General features: G+C 42.5%; 1 long non-coding RNA gene across 2 annotated transcripts in view; it reads left to right on the forward strand.

The window, feature by feature from the left end:
* LOC125325967 overlaps positions 1–14,678 on the forward strand; it is a 51,169-nt gene that overhangs the window by 6,306 nt on the left and 30,185 nt on the right. The window lies entirely within an intron of this gene.

A 14,678-nucleotide genomic window follows, 5' to 3' on the forward strand; every position in this document is an offset into this window, starting at 1 on the left:
GCTAAAAAAGTCTTTGGAACAGAACCAATCTTTGTGAAAGCTTTATTGATTACACAGAGAAAAGTCCATTTTAAACACTTTCATAGCCCTGTGTTGCCTGAGGAAGCAAAATCTATTACAGTTAGATTATGAACTTTTTGTTTATGAACTCAGCAGTCTTAGTGGACAGCAGGAAGAAACTAGCAGTATTATTTCTTCTGTCTATAAAGCAGAGTTATTACAAAGCCCGTATTTTTCCCATGTGTCTCCTGCTGCTCTTTTCAAACCATACATAGCGTGAGGTGGTTTGGCACATGCTCCAGCTGGAGCTGGAATGGCTGGCTCCTGGAAAGGCTGGCTCCTGGAAAGGCTGGCTCCTGGAAAGGCTTTCCAGGTCAGGGAGCTTCTCAGGTCCCCACACGTCCGCTGGGTAAGATCTGGGCTGTACTGCCTCATTAGTGTTTGTGTAATTGCTCCAGTTGCTCCAGGCATTTTTCAGGCTCTGTGTTGTTGTGTTGTGTTAGGAGAATGACTCAGATCTATCCGTGGTTAAATAAGCTGTGAAATAAGCTGCCCAAACAACTCTCACTCATCAGGGTGATAGTGCTGCTTTACACAAAGAATTTCCACCTCTCTTTGACCTAAGGAAAGGTCTAAGCCAGAAAGATGAGAGAGAAGAGAGTGATGGCTTTCCTTTCCCTTTACTAAAGAAGGGTGAATGGTAGGCTGCAGTCGAGGAGAGCCTGGATTTGGAAGGTGCAAGTAATCTCCACCTCCCGGGAGAAGAACAGAAGCTGCCAGAGGGGTAGGAAGAGAGGAGAGAAGGGCCCCGTGAGGCTCAAAAGACAGCGGGGTCTCTGTCAGCTGAAGCCAGCAGTGGCTGCAAACCCGTGAGCTCTGCAGGTCGGCTCTGCCTGTGGTGTCTGAGACTGCGGCCAGTGGGACTGAACTAATTCCTGGAGAGCAGGAAAGGGGGATTTTGGGTACTCTATGTGGTCATATATTTCTTCTGGCCTCAGTGATGGGGCTGACATTTGGCATCTCACTGAGGGTGAAATGATGTGACCTGCTTGTTCTAGTGCCGTGTCTTTTATCAGTTTCTGCTCATACCATCAACCCAGCTGAAATTGGTACCTGTAAGTTCTTCAAGTCTCAGGAACTGGGAAGTTGATTACATTGAGTCTGAACCAGCATCTTCAAACACTTCTCCCTGTCCCCTCCATTCCCCCAAAGCTCAAAGCATGTAGAGAAAAGGGTAAAAATGATAAAATGCCTAACTTACTTCCACCTAAATCTTTCCTTGAAGCTTACAGTTCTTTTCCCTCCAACTGACCCTGACTTCTGACTGTGAAAAGCAGACTGTGCTGTGCACAGCATGTTTTCTCTCTCCTCTTGTAATACCTTGCCAGCCTGACAAGTTCTAATGACTCCTTGAATTTTTTTTTTTTTAAGCAACAAAATAGCAAAGGATGTGAGAAGCATTTCTTGCCTGTAGTATCAAAAGTTAGAGCCTGCTGATTTGGACAATAGCACCAGGTAGCTGCACTTGTATCATTGATTTGTGTCTCATAGAAGATGTGGATAAACACAGAAATACTGGGAAAATGCCTCAAAGCATTCACAGTTCTATTCTCTTTTACTCAGCTTCTCTTTCCAGTATAATTCTGAATGAAAGCTTTAGCAGAAGAGTTCTGGCAGATTGTCAGGCATTCAAGTAGATTAAACTTCTTTCTTAGGATGAGCATTGTAGGAAAGGTTTGCTGGAGAATTAGAAAATAATGCAATGAAATGATAGAATTCTTATAAAATGAACAAACTCCCTACATTTAAGATCTAAGCATACCAGCTTTAATTTCTGTTAGCTGTGATCTTGCAGGGTTCTTATTACAGTTTTACAGATATGCTTAAAATATAAAACATTAAACTTTCCAAAAATAGCGTGTTAGGATTCTTCAGCACTTTTCTCTGTACAAGTGGTAGTCAAAATCAATCAAAATGTTTGCTCTTGATATGAGCAATAAGGGTTTGCAAAAATTGCTGCAAGTGTAGCAAAATGTATGATTGGGTGAGTGGGAACTGGTTTTTCCTCAAAATGGCTTTATTTTGATATGTTTTTACCAGTAAAGACTCAGTGATGAATGTGCACTGGTATCTGAAAGCAGTTTAGAAGAGATTCCAGATCTTCTGTAGTAGGCAATATGGGAGTCATTGGTTTTTAGGGAAAGATCAGTCCTGATTTCAATGAATTAGACTTTTCAGTTATTAAAAAAAAAAACCAAAACCAACCAAACATACATACAATTGTGTCCCACCAAATGGATGTGTTTGATTTCTGCTACAGGAGTCTTTGGTGAAACTTAATTTTATTAAGCTGTGTTTCCTTTAAAGGTGTTTTACCCCAGTTTAGAACTCATCAAGTGCTTCATAGCTGCTGAAACAGTGCTCTGTGATTAAATAAGGGCCTCTAAATAAATGTTTGTGATCTTTAAACAAATTACCTTAGTTCGAGGTTTCTGTCTGACAACAGCTGATGTATCAGTGTTGTCTAAAACTGTGCTGCCTGAAAGGAGGGATGCTATTGACAAGCTTTAGGTTGGTCTCTTTGGTTTTACTGAATTCTAATTAAAAAAGAATTGGAGTCCTCTGAAGTAGTCAGTGGGAGGGAAGATGGTATCGGTGAAAAATCGTGCGGGTAATTTACAAATATGTGTACCAATACCAGCCAGACATTTTCAGTGCAAACCAGCTTTAGCAGGCAAGGTTAGTCAAATTTAATTAATTTGCCTTCATGTATCTTTTGGCACATTGTTAATATGATTCTTTGGTTTACACAGGCTTTAACAACCAGACGAGAAACACGTGAACGGGTGCTGTGGGCTAAAGACAGCTTTGAACATCAGGTGTGTGCTGACAGGGAGTTAGAATGGCTCAAATTCCTTCTCTGAGCCTTTCCTGCTTCCCCTGTGTTTATGGACAGAAAGAAAGCAGTTTTGGGAAAAAAAGCATCTCCCTTCTTTCAAAAGTGAGAAGGGAGATACTGGCCTGGAATATCAAAAATGGGCAGAAAGTGGTTTTACCCATACTTTCTGCTCCTTGGAACTCAGTCACCTCATTCATGTAACTACATGCATTAATCACAAGGTTTTGCCCCAAAAGTGTGGGAGCAGAACGTGGCATTCCCTAGAGCCACTCAGTGCAGCAGAACTGATTCAACTGCAGGTTCTGTGCAGCTATGAACTTGAGACTTTGGTGATTAAAGAACCAGTGTCCTGAGCACTTTCTATCTTCTTTATATCCAGTTTTTCTAGAAATGCTCTAAGGTAATTACTCTCAGCTAGTATTTTTTGTTCTATTTGTAATAAAGACTCCAGGGTAGAGTTTGGTGTAGTAAGTAAGCAATGGCATGTATGCTGTGATTAAAAAAGTCCCACCAGATTCCAGAGATGAAGAGCAGCGATGTAAATAGTAGGGTAGAAGGAAAAATTGGTTCTCCATTTCTCTCTGAAAGTTTACTTAGCTTTTTGTCTGGGCAGACTTTTGATAGATTGTAGCCATGGAACTGTAAAAATAGAACTTACCTTTACCTGCCTCTATTACCAGCAATGTGTGGTCAAGGCTTGCTTGCCCCCGTCACCTACCATATCACCTCTCTAAATTATTATCGATGCAGAGCAGTCTAGATCTTGCAACTGAGTATAAAGTTCAAGTAGCCATGCTAGTTTATGTAAATGCTTAGAAAATAATTTCAAAATTAAGTACTTGCCTCATTAGTCTGATCTGCAGGAAATGGACAATTATCAATTGTAAATAAAATACTTTAAATACAGATTAATTAGTTCCATTTGTGGAGCATTAGCTAAATATGGTTCTGCTGTTACAAAAATCATGCTAAGATAGCCATAATACATTTAGCTAGATAAGCTAAATGTTTCAGCTTCCCTTTTAAATGGGCACCTTTATACCTCATCTCTGATCCCTTTGAGGCTGGACTTCACTCAGCATCTTTATTCACAGTATCGTTTCCTTACTATATCATTGTTTACTGCAGGAATTCATGAGGCCACTGGTGTCTTCAAGACACCTTAATCTCATACAGTTTATTAACATTTCAAAAGATCTTCCTTGGAGTTACAGATAACATCATCTGTGGGAGAGAAATCTGATTTTTTTGGTATTAAGTTTGTTGTTCGCTCTGCTCCGAAGCAGGAACAGCTCTGAACCAACAGCTTGGTGTCCAGATTTTAACTTTAATGATTCATTTAGAGCATCAAAAATGAACTCCTTGAATTAGCATTGTCAGAACTGACATCCTTGTGCAAAACTTCGGACAAAGTTATTACGGGTGCAATTGGTGTGAAGAGGGAAAGGTGATCAGTCAGAGATTGAGCCTAATGAGGCACCTCAGTGAAAACTGGATGGGGAATGAGACAGGTTCTGCACAGGAAGAGTTAAAAGAACAGCCAGGTCATGGGCAGAGTAAGAAGCAAAGGGTGAGATGAGAGAAGTGAGGCTAGCAGAAGCATGAGAAGAAGTATGAATAAGGAGAAAAATGTTAAGGGTGACTGACGGGTCAGAGGCTGTGGAAATCTGGTAATGGATCAGAGCCTGGAAAGGAGAAGGTCACTGCAGACTGTCAAGAGGAGTTTCTGTTAACAGCTGGATTTTGGCTCCCGTGGAGGGGAAGGGGCCTCAGGCAGAGTGTGTAAACAAGGAATGAGCTGCGAGCTGAGAGGGGGAAGAGCGGCGTTCAGTGGTGGCTGGGCGGAGGCTGCGGCCTCGGTCTGTGCATCCAGAAGGGCCGGTGGGAGCCCGCGGGGCAGCCGGGGGCCGCAGCTCTACGGAGAAAAGCTGGTTCTGGTGTAGCAGTTCATCTTCCACCGGATCTAACCCGAACAGAGCAAGGCCTTCACAGCCAGGTTACAAAGTATGGCTGGAGGAATACAGGGGCAGGGGGCTCAGCAGTTTGCTTTAGTGCCCAGGAGACACTGCCATTACCAGCTTCAGTTCCACCCTCAAGGCAAGATGATGCACAGAATATGATTATTTTAGAGGAAGAGTTTGAGGCTTTAAATCGTTGGGTCCTGTAATCCATGGACATACATTTTCTGTAAGGGTTATGAATATATTAAGTGCATTTGATGACAAAAATCATTTGACTCTGAAGGAATGGCTAGGATAATGTGCCAGTATTTCTGTATGAAACAGGTTTTTCTCTTTCAAATTAATACCTGAAGTACTGTGAAAATAATGGTTTTTTCTTGTTGCTTCTTAGTGATAGATTTTTTTTTTGGTGGTGGTTTCAGATATCAAACTAGATTTATGGAGAATTGTCATTATTCTCCTTCATTATCTGGATTTTTTTAATGAGGGTTCTAGGTGGTAAGAACTCTACCATATCTGCACAACCAGATCACATGAATCTCTAACGGGTTTTTTATATATATTTTAGTAACATGATTAGAGAAGTAAAATGCCAGAGTTATATTTGTCCTTTTAGAAGACACTCGATACTAAAAGAAAGCCATCTTAGCAAATGAATTTTTATGATGTAAGCTGGGCATGAATTCAAAACACTATTACACTTGGAACATAAATGTGTTAAGCTGAAACAACAAAATTAGAGCAGACAATAAATAAAACTCGGGGGTGTGCTTTTACTGCCTTAACAAAATGAAATCCTCCTAATCATGGAAATTATCACAATATCACTAATGGAAGGATTTTTCTGGGAAACAGACCAGACTGTGTGTCTCATTCCAGCATGTTCAGACATTATCCAGAGGGTTCCATCAGTGCCACTCTCTTATCTGTTGCCAGTTGCCACATACAATTGGTTATATTTGTACAGTGATTGTGATGAGAGCATCAGCCCACTGCAGCAAAGCCCCAAAAGACGCCTCCAGTGCAAATCCTTCTCAGTTTATTCATGCCACTGAAGAATGGCACTACTCTCCTGAACAGATGGGGAGCATTTAATATTATGGTACGATAAAAAATCCTTAATCAAAGAACAGTACGTTAAAAGAATTAGAGAAGGTTAATACTGGTGGCTTAATGCAGGGGAACAGCTTTTTTATTGAATGCCATTGGAACATATTTTGCCTTTCTGCACACTTCAGCATGCAGCAGTAGCTGAGGAAAATCGTGGTTGAGTACAGGACAAGGACAAGAGAGGCAGAAGGTGAAGAAAGAACTGTTGTAAAAGAGGTCCAAGCATCATTTCCTAATCAGACTAAGACTTGGATGTGCTGTTTGATACTGAGTTTTAGAGCTCTTGCTTAAAAGCATCCTCCCATACCTTTGGATACTCTTTGCAAAAGGGGATGTTTAAACTCGTGTGATTCCAGTTGAAACCAGCAGAGCTTTCTGATGCTGTGGTCTATGGTTGCAAAGTCAGAGTCTACATGGATCCAAATTCTTAGGAAGTCTATTTGAGAAATGACTGGGACACTGGAGTATGTATTTAAGAATTTTCCATGTGAACAATTGGTTTGTGAAAGCAAGAGAGCAGATGTGAGTGTAGATTTAAGAGGTGCAATACGTTGTTTCTCTTATTTCAGCGCTAATCTGTACCTTTTCAGCCTCCTATTGCAATAAAATGCTATTCTATTTTCAGATCCTGCTTCCAAGCATCTGCTATTTCTTATTTTCAGAATTTGGATGTGAATGGCAAAACACTAGAAATAATGGTCCTTAAAATGAATTTATTCTCATTTAAAACTTTTTCTTATGACTTTTATACTGCATTATTTAGGAATTAAAAAGTCCTCTTTTGTTGCCTATTTAATTTAGTATTCCATAACAGCTTTTCCTTAGTGTGCCCAGGAAAGTGCTGGAAATTTGAGTTTATCTATTAGATATCTGAACCCTATTGATTGTTTCTAATGCTTCTCAAATGTGCAGAGTATGACTAAAATCAGGTCAATCTACATCTGCATTATTATTTTCATTAAATCCCGGTTATTGTTCATCATGGTTTTTCTTAAACTTCCCCAGAGAGCACACATAAAAAGATTAATGTAAAACTTACTTTTAATAGCTATATAATCTGAACAATACTGGTCAGGAGAAACATTGTTGAAATTCTTTCTGTAAATTTTTTGTTGTGATGATAGACAGATAACTAATTGCCTGTGATTATTTGAACTGCAGGAATTAGATTGGGATGTGTGTTCTGTTTCCCATCTCTTTCACTGACTTCCAGAGATAAGAGGCAAAATAATATTAGTGGTGTCCACTGATACTAAATTGCTATATTTTGCAGCTAAAAATGGAAATTCAGGGAACTCATTTCAATATTATTAACTCTCTAGGGGTCTTTGCATCTGTGCCTGATCCTGAGGACAGCATTTGTCCTGAGTCACACTCATAATGGCTGTGCCATTTCCAGGGTTTCCACAGTGTTGTTCCTTTCCCCCATGTTGGCACCTCTGAGCTCTCAAATACAGACAAAAAAGGAAGAACCAAAAACCTAAAAAGCCAAACAACAAATCCCCACCACCAACCCCAAATAAAACAAAGTACGTTCAGAATCTGTAATTCTGTTCATTGCTCTCTGATCATTAATTTTGTGATCTAGTCTCTGTAAAATCTCTTTAAACTGGAATCAGTTCTGAAGTTCTCTTGAGGTGCTGCCAGCAGAATCTGACTTTTGGCTCAGTGTTCTCTGTGGAGATGCAATTTGGACCAGAGTTGTGCCTGGTTTCTTGTGTTGCCAGTGGTTTGGGTTTTTTTTAATCACCTGCTTCATCCAGGATTGGGATGGTCAGGAGCTGATTAATACCATACACATTATATAATTTTTGAGTCTTTGTGAAGCAATCGTCACCAGCTACATTTTTGAGCTGGCATTGCTAGATTCAATTTGGAATTAAGACTCATCAACTAATCTGCAATCCTACCCAAAATAGATGCCAGCTCAATTGAAATAAACTGCATAGCAGTCTGGGGAGAACTAACATACCTGTGCTATTCCAAAAACTACAAATCTTACATGCAGCTACTTAAACCCTGTGAAATATGCTGACTCTGACTTTAAAAGGGTATGAAGTTAAGCACATTTTGTGATAAAGAAATAGAAAGAACCCTGATGAAGGGGAAACTACCATCTGGAATTTTGGCTGAGGCTAGGATTTAAGGTCCTACATAAGAGTGATATTTCAGATAAGCAGGAGATTCGATACATGTGCCTGATTGACACAGGTTCAGGTCTTTTTGCCTCTGTATCAGGAGAGCTTGGAATCTTGGCAATGCATCTGTGGCTTAAAATAACATTCTGAAAACTAAGCCAGTACAGAACAAATTGCTTTACTTGACCTGTGGTGGAAGAGGCCTTTCTCACAATGTGTCAGCCTTAGGAGCTGAACTTGCAGCCCACGTTTGTACTTCTAAAATAAAAACTGGATTCAGGCTGCTTGGCACCCAGAAGGCAAAAGGCACAACGCCCCACAAGCTCGTGGAGCTGAACTCTCTTAACCTCACAAACAGGAAGGCAGCACCGAGGCTGCCTGAGGGGAGCGGTCCCTGCAATATCCTGGGATATTGCCAAAATCCAGCTGTGGGCACTGCCCCAGGGTAGGAGCAGAGGAAGGTGTGTGCCAGGGTCTCTGCCCTGGCAGGGCCTGGCTGCCAGCACAAGCGCAGCTGTCCTGGTGACAGGAAGGGAAAGTGTTTCTCCCTGGATTGCAGCTCTAAAGCTTTATTTCCCCTTGATCATAATGATGTCTCTCACCATTAAATGATCTACTTCTCATGCATTTTCTCCCTCTGGAGTTGCTCGTGGTGGGGAGAGAAGAACAAAAGGTGCTTGTGATGTTTATTCTTTCTCTGTGGAGCTGAAAATAAAAGCACCCCGCTGCCTTGCAGCGGTTCATTCGCTGTGCAGTGACGCGCTTCCCACGGGGCGGGATAAGCCTTGGTATTTGTGCTTTGACAGACTTTCTAGCATGGCTTCCTGTGGAAACTAGAGCTGTATAATCCTCATGGGAAATGGCAGAGGAGATGGAGGAAAGAAAGGGAGGGCAGGGGAGATGGAGCAAGGGCGGGAATCCATCTGTCTGTCTCCCTGGCTGTGTGACCCTGTTGTTGTACCACTGGCTGCTCTTTGCCTCTTGGTTGAGAGAGATCCCTTTTTGTTCTCCAGGGGCTGGGAAGATGTTAGCCAGACCATCTTTGACTCTGACATAAGGAACCAGCAGACTAAACTCATAAGAAACTAGACTTCATTAATTCATGTGTTAGCAAAACTACTTTCACTCTTTCATATTTTTTTTTCCATAAGAACAGCAGCGAAATCTGTATGAACGTGAAAAAAACCCTTTTTTTTTCTGAAATAGCTTTCTCAACTGAAAAGCCTTCAGCTGTTAGACTATACACAGACATGTACACACGTGCACACAGACATGCCATCTTTTTTTTGTTAAACATATGCACACACATAGACACAACAGATGTTTCTATCTATGAAGAAACTACCGCGGTCTAAAGTAACATAATAATCCCATTATTTCTCTTGCTAGGGTTTTCTTTCTCCATCTGGTAGCCTGGCATTCTGCAAAGTAGTTAAAATAGCCTGGCTTTTGAAAACATTTTGAATTGTCTGGTCTGATAGACTTGAGCTGAAGGTAGAATTATTTTTGTGATAATCAATTACTGTGCTGAGACACAGCTGAAATTCAATCCAAATGTCTGAAAGTCCAAATCTCTCTAGACCATCTCATTGATTATAAACACATCACGCTCAGAACAGCTTTTTCTTCCCACAAATCTACAGGATTTTATAAGCAAAGGAAGAGAAAAATAGCCAAATTCTAAACTGATAGTGTTGGAAATCCTGGCTTCTCCCAAACTAGATCCAAATTCAGTCATATAGATGGCATTTCTTGAAAATGGATGGTGTCCAGATGCAATACCATGTTCCACAGCTACTGTGCTGTGTTTTTAAGCACTACACTGTTGTTTAAACTGCAAAGATTATATATAGGAATGGAAAAGAAAGGCAAACTTCCCAGCCCACGATTCTCTGTTCTATCCTTGCTAAGAAGAGAAACAGAATTACAAGTGAATGTCAAATATCAGTAAATCTGTTTTTTTGGGTTGTAGTCCAACAGTATATGTTATCTCTGTTAGAAAAAAAGAGTTAAATTCATATTGTTTACCTTCTGCAGTTATCTAGTAAAAGTAGAAAATAGTTTTGTAAATTGCTTTGAATGAGTTCTGATCAAATGGAAGATGACAGACAGTTGTTGCATCAGGTTTGTAGGTGACTGGATGGAGGGATCTGCATCCATATAAAAGTTCATAATGCAGCAGAGATACTGCAAATGCTTCTGTGGTTTATTGGTAGCATTGAAGCAACAGCTCATGTTAGACATAAAACCAGAAGCATTTTAAGTAGAAAAATAACAATATTGAAACCTTTACAAACATCTGTGAAATCTGGTTTGTGATGCAAATGACACCTCTTTGTTTGATTGAATTCTTACATGCTCTGTGTTTTGCCCCTCTGTAAAGGGAGATGGTGGGAGAACACTGAAATGAGTCCGTGAAGTCTTGAAAACTGCAGAACTGTGTGGGATTTAGGACCCACAGGGTTGTTGACAAGTATTATGCCATTGCACAGATCCCTTATACCAGAGTTACCAATGAAGCCAAAAATGAACACTTTTGAAAAAGTCCTTCTTCCACACAAAAGATGGGAAACATCCTAAAAGAGGAGAACATCTCTTGAAGCAGCTCAATTCTCAGAGAGGCGTCCCGATTTAAAAGTCCTGGGCTAAAACGCTGAGGGCGCTTGCGGGAGTTTTTCCCCAGGGTCAATACGCACCTCCTTGTTTGTTTAAGTGGCTGAGTGGCCGCGAATGGCGCTGGCATTGCGGGTTCTGCATTCAGGGTGGGATGGCTGAGGGAAGGAGCCAGGGCCACGCATGGAACACAGGGCCGGGCCGGGCAGGAGCGCTGCCTGCCGGCTCCTTTAGCTGAGCTTGGCCGCCCCCTGAGCAGAGCCCGGCACAAAGCCCCTCCCGGAGCTCGGCCCCGGGCAGCGAAATTTGTATTTACGGTAGCACGGGCTGCCCGCATTTTGCATTTCCCGGTGTTTGAGCTTGTGTTTGCTGCGTGTTTCACACCCTGATAATGTGTGTTGGAGGGGAAAGGGATGGGAAATGGGTTGTGGTACTTCCTTGCAGTGTGTTTGAGTTCTTCGCTTGAGAGATTTAGGCCTTGAGAGACTCAGACCTTCTGCAAGACAAAGAGGGGCACGGGGCAGCTCTGTCCTGCAAGAAACCTCTTTGCAAGAGACATTTAGCTGAAGGACAAATGCACTGGCAAACCACAAGACTGTGAGCCTCCTTCTGAAACTTCTCAATACTTGAAGGAAAAGTCACTTCAGGAAATCTTAACAGGCTGTGTGACTGGCACGGGGACTTTGCTGGCCCTTTGTACAACAGAATTCGTGGAATGATGGGTTTATGATGGAATTTTGGGTAAGGCTCAGAACTGGGATGCAAAGTTACCTGGAGTACATCATTCTGTTGTTAAAATAGAGTGCCTTGATAGAATCTCTTCCACAACTAGTGAAATACACATATATATCACAGTCCAATCACACTTGTAGGCATCTAAGAATGACTCTAACATTACTTTAAGAGCACACCAATGATATTTTTGCTTTTCTCCTGAGTCATTCCCCTTTCTTATGCACGGTACCGTGTGATTTATAAGAATTGGGATGTCTTCTAGTGATATGTAGTAACACACAGTTCAGCAAGGAAAAAGAAGTTTCATCTTGTTAATATTCCATATTTCATTTGGTTGGCTCAGTGAACCTTACATATGTATTCAGAGATCGTGCCTGTAGATGAATGTGGAGATAGAATTAGCAACAGAACCAGATGCAGAATGTTAAAAATGATCTGGAAAAGGTTTCAAATTCTTCATTTCTGTGACAAGAATTATAACTGGACAGGAAGATGGCACCAGGTAAATGAATTGTAGTGGCACTTAGCTGTAACAATGGACAAGAAAGGTGAAAATTCTAGTCATTATTTTTAGAACTTCAAGGTCATCATCACTCTCAGATGTTGCAGCATGGAGAACTAGATAATTGTACCAGAACTAGATACACATTGGTTAACTTTACACAGTTTTTTCCATTAAGGTTACAATTCTCAGAATTGAAATTTAAGAATATATCTTTTCTATTTATTTCCTTTTTAAGACTATCATGCAAATAGTTTACACTGAGCCATAATAATTTATTTTCATTCTTTCTTGCTCTGCCTTCATTTGAATGACAAAAATCATAACCAAAGTAGGAAATAGTGCAAATGTAATCCACTCTTGTGTCACAAATCATAAGAAGAAAAAAGTAAGGCAACAATTTATAGTTTTGACATGCCTAAATTACTCATAGGAGTTAATACCTATTTTTCTCTGTCACATTCTTGTTTGAATCTCACAGTGGTTTATAAGTAATTTATGTGGCAAACATTGTAGCAGGCATACAAGATGGTACCTAATTATTCCAGTCAGAGACGTTTTAAAGCTGCAAATTTTAGGCCTTCAAACATGCCACATGTTACAGTCTGGCTGCAGGGTAGAGCAGAAATTTTAGAGATACTGATTTTATGAGTTCAGGTTTTCCAACACAAAAATGTTACAGGATACATGGTGTAAAAAAAAAAAAAAAGCTGTTAAATTTACAGGACTCAACACACAGAGGTGTGGGGGATCTTTTGCTGTGTGCCGGTCAGAAAGAGGAAATTTATCAAGCCACTATCATAGCTTGAGTTAGAGTGGCACAGAATATGCATTTTAAACAGCCTTGTATTAAAATGTTTTAATGCTTCACTTGAAACAGCAGAAAGCATCCATGAGATTGCTCTTGAGCTCTGTCATTGCAGTCAGTTTGACATCACTCAGTTTTACATGGTTTAAGTGCTGGCTGCTCTTTAATCCTAATTTCTCCCTAAGTGCTGTTTTTAGTGGAACCCTTTTTTGCATTTTCAGTAATGGGCAGAAGCCATTTTTAGGTCAGTTAAACCCTAAAAATGCTGTCAGACACGGCAGAGAGAGGGAGCAGCAGCAGGAAAGCAGGCTTTGGCAGTTCCTGCCATGTCAGAAATGCCATCAGTGGGATGGAGAGTGCTCTCTAAAACACAGCTCTGAACTACGCAGACTGTGAGAAGGGACTCTGGTTTTATGTTTCAGTGCTCCATCTCAGAGTGTGATTCTGCCTTTATACAGCAAAAAGATGGTATGTGCTTGCATGTCTGTTGCTTACAGAGACTCTGTTTTAATATATTTTTAATTGATAGAAACAAAAGAAAGAGAAGAAGCCTTTGGAAGCTTCATCTGTGGTCTGAAAGCCAAAGCGCTGCCTTTTGTGCTTTCTGCCTCATCAGTCATGAAGGTTTTGCAGGAAGAGCTGAGCTGATGCCAGTGCTGGTCAGCCAAAATCAAAAGCAGCTCCCTTTTGTAGGACTGCATTAGCTTTGCAGCACTAGCAGGACAAAGAGTGAGTACCATTTATTTCAGTTCGTGGCGGAATCAGCCGTGCCTCCTGTGGGTTTCCACGGGCAGCAGCTCAGCCCCATGAAAAGGCACGGAATGCAGAGTGGGACTGAGCTGGAATGTTGGATGAATGCCACTGGGGCTGCTGGTTCTCACTTCTCTGCTCCCGTGGGTGCACGCATCCACCGCTGGGACAGGACGGAGCACAGCTCCTTCCCCTCCGCTGGTGTCAGTGCTGGCAGTGCACTGACTGTGCAGGGCTCAGGAATGCAGAGTGGGACTGTGCTGGAATGTTGGATGAATGCCACTGGGGCTGCTGGTTCTCACTTCTCTGCTCCCGAGGGTGCGCGCATCCACCGCTGGGACAGGACGGAGCACGGCTCCTTCCCCTCAGGTGGTGTCAGTGCTGGCAGTGCACTGACTGTGCAGGGCTCAGGAATGCAGAGTGGGACTGTGCTGGAATGTTGGATGAATGCCACTGGGGCTGCTGGTTCTCACTTCTCTGCTCCCGTGGGTGCACGCATCCACCGCTGGGACAGGACGGAGCACGGCTCCTTCACCTCAGGTGATGGCAGTGCTGGCAGTGCACTGACTGTGCAGGGCTCAGGAATGCAGAGTGGGACTGTGCTGGAATGTTGGGTGAATGCCACTGGGGCTGCTGGTTCTCACTTCTCTGCTCCCGTGGGTGCACGCATCCACCGCTGGGACAGGACGGAGCACGGCTCCTTCACCTCAGGTGGTGGCAGTGCTGGCAGTGCACTGACTGTGCAGGGCTCAGGAATGCAGAGTGGGACTGAGCTGGAATGTTGGGTGAATGCCACTGGGGCTGCTGGTTCTCACTTCTCTGCTCCCGTGGGTGCGCGCATCCACCGCTGGGACGGGACGGAGCACGGCTCCTTCCCCTCCGCTGGTGTCAGTGCTGGCAGTGCACTGACTGTGCAGGGCTCAGGAATGCAGAGTGGGACTGTGCTGGAATGTTGGATGAATGCCACTGGGGCTGCTGGTTCTCACTTCTCTGCTCCCGTGGGTGTGCGCATCCACCGCTGGGACAGGACGGAGCACAGCTCCTTCACCTCAGGTGATGGCAGTGCTGGCAGTGCACTGACTGTGCAGGGCTCAGGAATGCAGAGTGGGACTGTGCTGGAATGTTGGATGAATGCCACTGGGGCTGCTGGTTCTCACTTCTC

Source organism: Corvus hawaiiensis, chromosome 5 (assembly GCF_020740725.1).
Source record: "Corvus hawaiiensis isolate bCorHaw1 chromosome 5, bCorHaw1.pri.cur, whole genome shotgun sequence".
Taxonomy (NCBI): Eukaryota; Metazoa; Chordata; class Aves; order Passeriformes; family Corvidae; genus Corvus; species Corvus hawaiiensis.